Here is a 6,000-nt window from a genome sequence, read left to right on the forward strand (position 1 = left end):
CATTGTTGCTGTTTGAGTAAAATGTGTGGTGTTCAGGTTTTAAGGGCAGGGTTGTTGTAGAATTTGAGAACAAAAATAAATTGATCCATTTTGGAATGAGGCTGTGACATAACCAAATGTGGAAAAAGTGAAGCGCTTTGAATACTTTCCGGATGCACTGTATGGATATTTGTTTTAAAGTCAGGATTAAGATGATTATTTTGCAGCCATTGACGCATCTTGTTAGTACCTATGTAGCCTTGCTAGGTGACTTGGCTGCTGTTTTTAACCACATTATCTGCATAAAGTTGGCAGGTGGTATCTGGGCAACATGAAGGAAAGTCACTTAATAAAGGCTAAATATGAGTGGATCAAGTATTGACCCTTGGGGTATTACCATTTCATTATTGAAAAAATGTGACTTTACTTGGTGAATAGAAGACCCAAACCAACAAATTTCAGGATTTAAGACATGGGTGTCAAACTGGCCCGCGGGCCAAATTTTGCCCGCCGTGTATTTTCATTTGGCCCTTGAGGCAATATCAAATTAACATTAGAGCTGGCCCGCCGGTATTATACAACGGCGGTGTCGCTGTAACACCGCATTCACCGCTAATACTCATACTTCCTAACCCCTCCTCGCCCCCTGATTTTCCAAGGAGACTCCCAAATTTCGGTGCCCCTCACAAAAATCACAGGGGGCAACCATTACACACACACACGCTAATGCAATGCAAGCTTGGTCAACAGCCATACAGGTCACACTGAGGGTGGCCGTATAAACAACTTTAAGACTGTTAGAAATATGCGCCACATTGTGAACAAATACTAAACGAGAATGACAAGCAAATTTTGGCAGAACATCCACACTTTAACACAACATAAACACAACAGAACAAATACACAGAACCCCTTGCAGCACTACCTCTACCTGGACGCTAAAATATAAAAATGTATTATTAGCCTGTGGGAAAAGTTTATTTTGATATTTACCTGAGAAGGCTGCAAATAGAAAAGAGGCATTCAATTTCTATTTAAATTTGATTTGATATGCCATTGCTATTTTTAAATTATTAGTATTATTTGAAACTCAATTTTGCATGTCACTATAAAGTTATATAAGTCTCGCTTGTTCAATATTCAATGCAAAACTTGTTTGGGTCCCTATTAAAAGGTTAATTTGTTCAACCTTGGTCCTCGGCTTTGTTCAGTTTAAAATTTTGGCCCACTCTGTATTTGAGTTTGACACCCCTGATTTAAGAGAATGTTGTGGTTGACTGTCCCAAATGCCTTTTTTTAGGTCAAGAAACACCACCCTCACAACATGTCCATAGAGCACTTCAGGTTTTATACTGAGATAGGTGTTTGCTATCTCTGTCGAGTACTTTGGTGTAAAACTAAAGAAGCTGATTGTATTCCAAACAATCAATCAACGGTGCTGCTGCAATCTTCTCCAATACTTCTGATAAAACAGGCATAATAGAAAGAGGGCGATAACTAACAGGATCATTAGGTGTTGCTGCTTTGAATATTGGGGTAATTACAGCGTTTTCCCTGATGTTGGGGAGCTTACTGGCCTGAAAAGATAAATGATTAATACATGACTATATTGTTGTATCCAAGTTAGAAATGTATTTTGCTCTAGAGTTAGTTTCTCAACAACTTATGCTACTTGTGCTTCAGTGGCCTCCCTAATACAAAAGGGGTGTGATAATTTCATACATACGCTTGTCTTTAATTACAAAAGAGGCACTATAATTATTTCACTGACTGTATAAAATCCGTATTACATTTATGTGGTATTATCTGAGAATTAAGTATTTTAAGTTCCTTTATCATTTTTGACTGCATGATTTGTTGGTTTAGTGTTTCCACAGGATTTCACTTTTGCCCTTTGCAATTGCTATTAACGTATTTTTCGGATTATACGTCGCACCGGCCGAAAATGCATAATAAAGAAGGAAAAAAACATATAAACGTCGCAATGGAGTATACAGTAAGTCGCATTTTGGGGGGAAATTGATTTGACAAAATCCAACACCGAGAATAGACATTTGAAAGGCAATTTAAAATAAATCAAGAATAGTGAACAACAGAATGAATAAGTGTACGTTATATGACGCATAAATAACCAACTGAGAAGGTGCCTGGTATGTTAACGTTACGTAACATATTATGGTAAGAGTCATTCAAATAACATAAAGAACATGCTATACGTTTACCAAACAATCTGTCACTCCTAATCGATAAATCCGATGAAATCTTCTTCCTCGATGTTGCTTCTAAACAACTCTGCCAACTCCAAAGGTATGCTCAGCTTCCTTTTGTCGTTTTCTGCTGCATATTTCACTATGTCCAGCTTTTAATCTGCAGTACATGATTTCTTTTTCGGTGCCATTTTTTTTCAGCCCTTCTCAGTTGTTATAAGTTACCGCCAACGATGAAATGAACCATTTTAAAAGCTACGGCAGTAGTATATAGCATATAGCATGACCCACAATGCACTTCTGCCATGACCCTCCCCGCCGAATTCTTATTGGTTTACGTGTATGTGACGACTGCTGATGTGTGTGTTTGACGATTGCTGACATTTTCACGGTAATGTGTTAATAATTTCACACATAAGTCGCTCTGGAGTACAGTATATGTTGCACCCCCAGCCAAACTATGAAAAAAACTGTGACTTATAGTCCGAAAAATACAGTAGTTCAGTATGAAGCCTTCGCTATGCATGATTCCAGATTCCAGAACAGTTTAATCCTCAGGCTTTTGCAGATCAGCCAATCAGTTTATGTTTTGTGGTTAATGAAGTTGTTGAAGCCAGATCTCTTTGCTTCATCAGTTTGAGTATTACTATAGTAAACCATGGTTAAGGCTGTCTCCTTGGTGTTCTTTTTGCTACTTCGAATTTGGTGTTCTGTTTCCTTAGTTACCGCAGATGGGCGTAGGCACGACCCACACCTGCTTCCCATCACTAATTGCCCCTTATTTAAGGAGGAGGAAGATGTTGGATCGTTTGCAACTCTGGAGCCTGTCCTTCTTCTTCCTGCCCTTTTCCCGGAGGTCCGTGATAAGTATCTTTTTGTTTGTTAAAGGTAGTTTAGGATAGAGCCTTGTGGCTTTCCCAAGGTTCTTTTCTTTATTTTTTACAACTTGTAAAGTCATCTATTTTGCCAGTACCCTTAGTTTTTCCCTTTTTGTCTTCCTCCCGCTGAGACATCTTTGAAGAACTACTTCTGTGCTTATTTGTTCCACGGCAGACATTAAAGACTTTTGACCGCCATGACGCCTCTTCCCTGCATCTCGGCTCCCAAACTCAAACTCAAACCACACCTGACAAAGGTAGTAGCTTTCCCCTGTTTATCCGAAATGTCTGTGGTGTTTTTTTGTACTTATTTTTACAATTGAACAATTAATGATTTCAAAACACCTATCCAATTTGTTCATTCCTTTTGGCTGTTTTCAGTCAATATATTTAAATTTATGTTAGAATTGATGAATTTTTGATTTGGGGATCCATCCCATTCTACCGCTTGTCCCTTTTTTGGGGTTGCGGGGGGTACTGGAGCCTATCTCAGCTGCATTCGGGGGGAAAGCGGTGTACACCCTGAACAAGTCTCCACCACATCACAGGGCTGATTTGGGGATTATCATCTTTATTTTGTCTGAATACTTTTATTAAAATAATGCAGTTTTGACAGTTTCTGACAGCGGATGTCATGTTTTGGTCTAATATGGATTAAATTATATGTTTTTGTTATCCTAACTGGTTTATTAGTAAATGTCATGCCAATTAATGTTTATTTTTACATTTTTGTTTATTGGGACAAGCGGTAGGAGATGGACGGATGGAGGGGTCTTATCTGACCAGTTGCTATTGAAGTCACTATTCCCTATTGTTTCATTATCACAGTCAAGCTGTCTCAAAACATTTTAAAAAAGCAACACAGGGAGAGGATAAAATAAAACAACAATATTAAAATTAATCTGAGATGAGAATCACTTTAAGGATTCAATAGGGGTATTTTAATTATATCTCTCTGCATTTATACTTTTCTTAAATATAATAACCCATCCTTTCCCATTGACCCGTTCTTTCTAAAGCCCAAATATCTAGGTATTTCCGTCATGCGTGCTGGTACACTTTGGTGGAAACTAGTGTTGTCCCGATAACAATATTTTGGTACCGGTATCAAAATTATTTTGATACTTTTCGGTACTTTTCAGTACTTTTCTAAATAAAGGTGACCACAAAAAATTGCATTATTGGCTTTAGTTTAACAAAAAATCTTAGGGTACATTAAACATATGTTTCCTATTGCAAGTTTGTCCTTATATAAAATAGTGAAGATACAAGACAACTTGTCTTTTATTAGGAAATAAGCAAACAAAGGCTCCTAATTAGTTTGCTTACATATGCAGTAACATATTCTGTCATTTTCCATTCTATTATTTTTTTCAAAATTATTAAGGACAATTGGTAGAAAATGAATTATTAATCTACTTGTTAATTTACTGTTAATGTTTGCTTACTTTCTCTTTTAGCAACTCTTTAACACTGCTGTTAAAATGTGATAATCACTTATTATTCCGTTGTTTGATACTTTAGATTAGTTTTGGATGATACCACAAATTATCAATCTGATACCAAGTAGGATCATACATTGGTCATATTCTAAGTCCTCATGTGTCCAGGGACATATTTCCTGAGTTTATAAACATAATATACATTTTTAAAAAACAAAAGATGTTGTGATGCCAAAACATATCGACGTAATCATAGTAGTATAGTCTACATACGCTACTGTACTTGGTATCATTACAGTGGATGTCAGGTGTAGATCCACCAATGGCGTTTGTTTACATTTTGATGCCGGTGAAGCATGCAGTGTAGTGAATTATGCAGGGATGATAATTGTAAGAAACGTACTTTATTTGTCGCCATGGAGGTGAAGTTTAGTGATATAGAAGTAGTTTTAGTCGCTTGCTTGCTAGTCGTGTCTTAAAGCACCTCTTCCGGTGGGTGTTTCAGTGTTATAACTTCACCTTTTTCGTTAGTTTTTAAGCCAAAATGCATCAGTTCTCCCTTTTCTGTCTACACACTGTCTGATCGTAAGTACTCCGTGATTGTGTACTGTGGAACATGCTCCTCTGCTCATAAACCAGCAATGTCACGACGTGACGACGACACGTGGCGGAACGGTACTTTTCAGAGGCGGTAATGGTACCGAAAAAAATGTATTAGTATCGCGGTACTATACTAAAACAGGTTTACTGTACAACCCTACTGGAGACAGATTTCTATAAAATGAGAATCAGTAAGTATTGTATGAATTTATTTATTTTTTAACAAGATGATACGCCAAAAAACCCGCTGGCTTTAATTTAATGTCCAATATTGTTTTTGAATTATTGACTGTTTGGAAAAAACAAATGCTGCTTTGTTTTTGTTTTTTGTGCTCGTAGCCAAACAAATGAAGACTTTGCTGCTACAGATTACAGGTAGCAGTCGAGTTGGCACTGGTGGTACTTGGCCAGATGGTAGGTTTGGTGCCACTGGAGGTGTTACTGTGTTAGTGTCATGAACATCAGCAACTCCAGACTAAGAGTTACTCAAACTGACTCAGATCTCCATGAAATACCTCATTTGTCAGTCAACCATCTGCAACTTTACATTGAAAGGCTAGTAATGTCAAAAACTGTGCTTCATACATCCCACTAGCTGTTTGCAGATGTACGTTTTTGTTAAAGTAAAGTACCAATGATTGTGTGGTTAAAGTTGTCCTCTGCATTTGACTCAACCCCTTGATCACCCCCTGGGAATTGAGGGGAGCAGTGGGTAGCAGCAGTGCCACGCCCGGGAATCATTTATGGTGATTATTTCACGCTTGAAATAGCTGTGTTCAGCCTTGGCCCAGAGACACATTTTCACTATGGCCATTGGAAACAAAAGGTTTAGGCTCCCCTAATCCAGTAGGTTCAAATTCTCCTTTTCACACAACCCTTGTCTTTGCTGACAGC

At 37.8% G+C, this 6,000-nt stretch overlaps 1 protein-coding gene across 5 annotated transcripts in view; it reads left to right on the forward strand.

The window, feature by feature from the left end:
• LOC133560246 (phospholipid-transporting ATPase ABCA1-like) overlaps positions 1–6,000 on the forward strand; it is a 277,208-nt gene that overhangs the window by 45,016 nt on the left and 226,192 nt on the right. For 3 of the 5 annotated variants that reach the window (XM_061912560.1, XM_061912559.1, XM_061912558.1), the window contains 2 exons: positions 2,909–3,042; positions 3,240–3,321. The exons of the other annotated variants lie outside the window; for them this stretch is intronic. The gene's annotated coding sequence lies outside the window, so the exon portion shown is untranslated. The remainder of the gene's footprint in view (positions 1–2,908; positions 3,043–3,239; positions 3,322–6,000) is intronic. 5 annotated transcript variants of the gene reach the window in all.

This window comes from Nerophis ophidion, linkage group LG10 (genome assembly GCF_033978795.1).
Source record: "Nerophis ophidion isolate RoL-2023_Sa linkage group LG10, RoL_Noph_v1.0, whole genome shotgun sequence".
Classification (NCBI taxonomy): domain Eukaryota; kingdom Metazoa; phylum Chordata; class Actinopteri; order Syngnathiformes; family Syngnathidae; genus Nerophis; species Nerophis ophidion.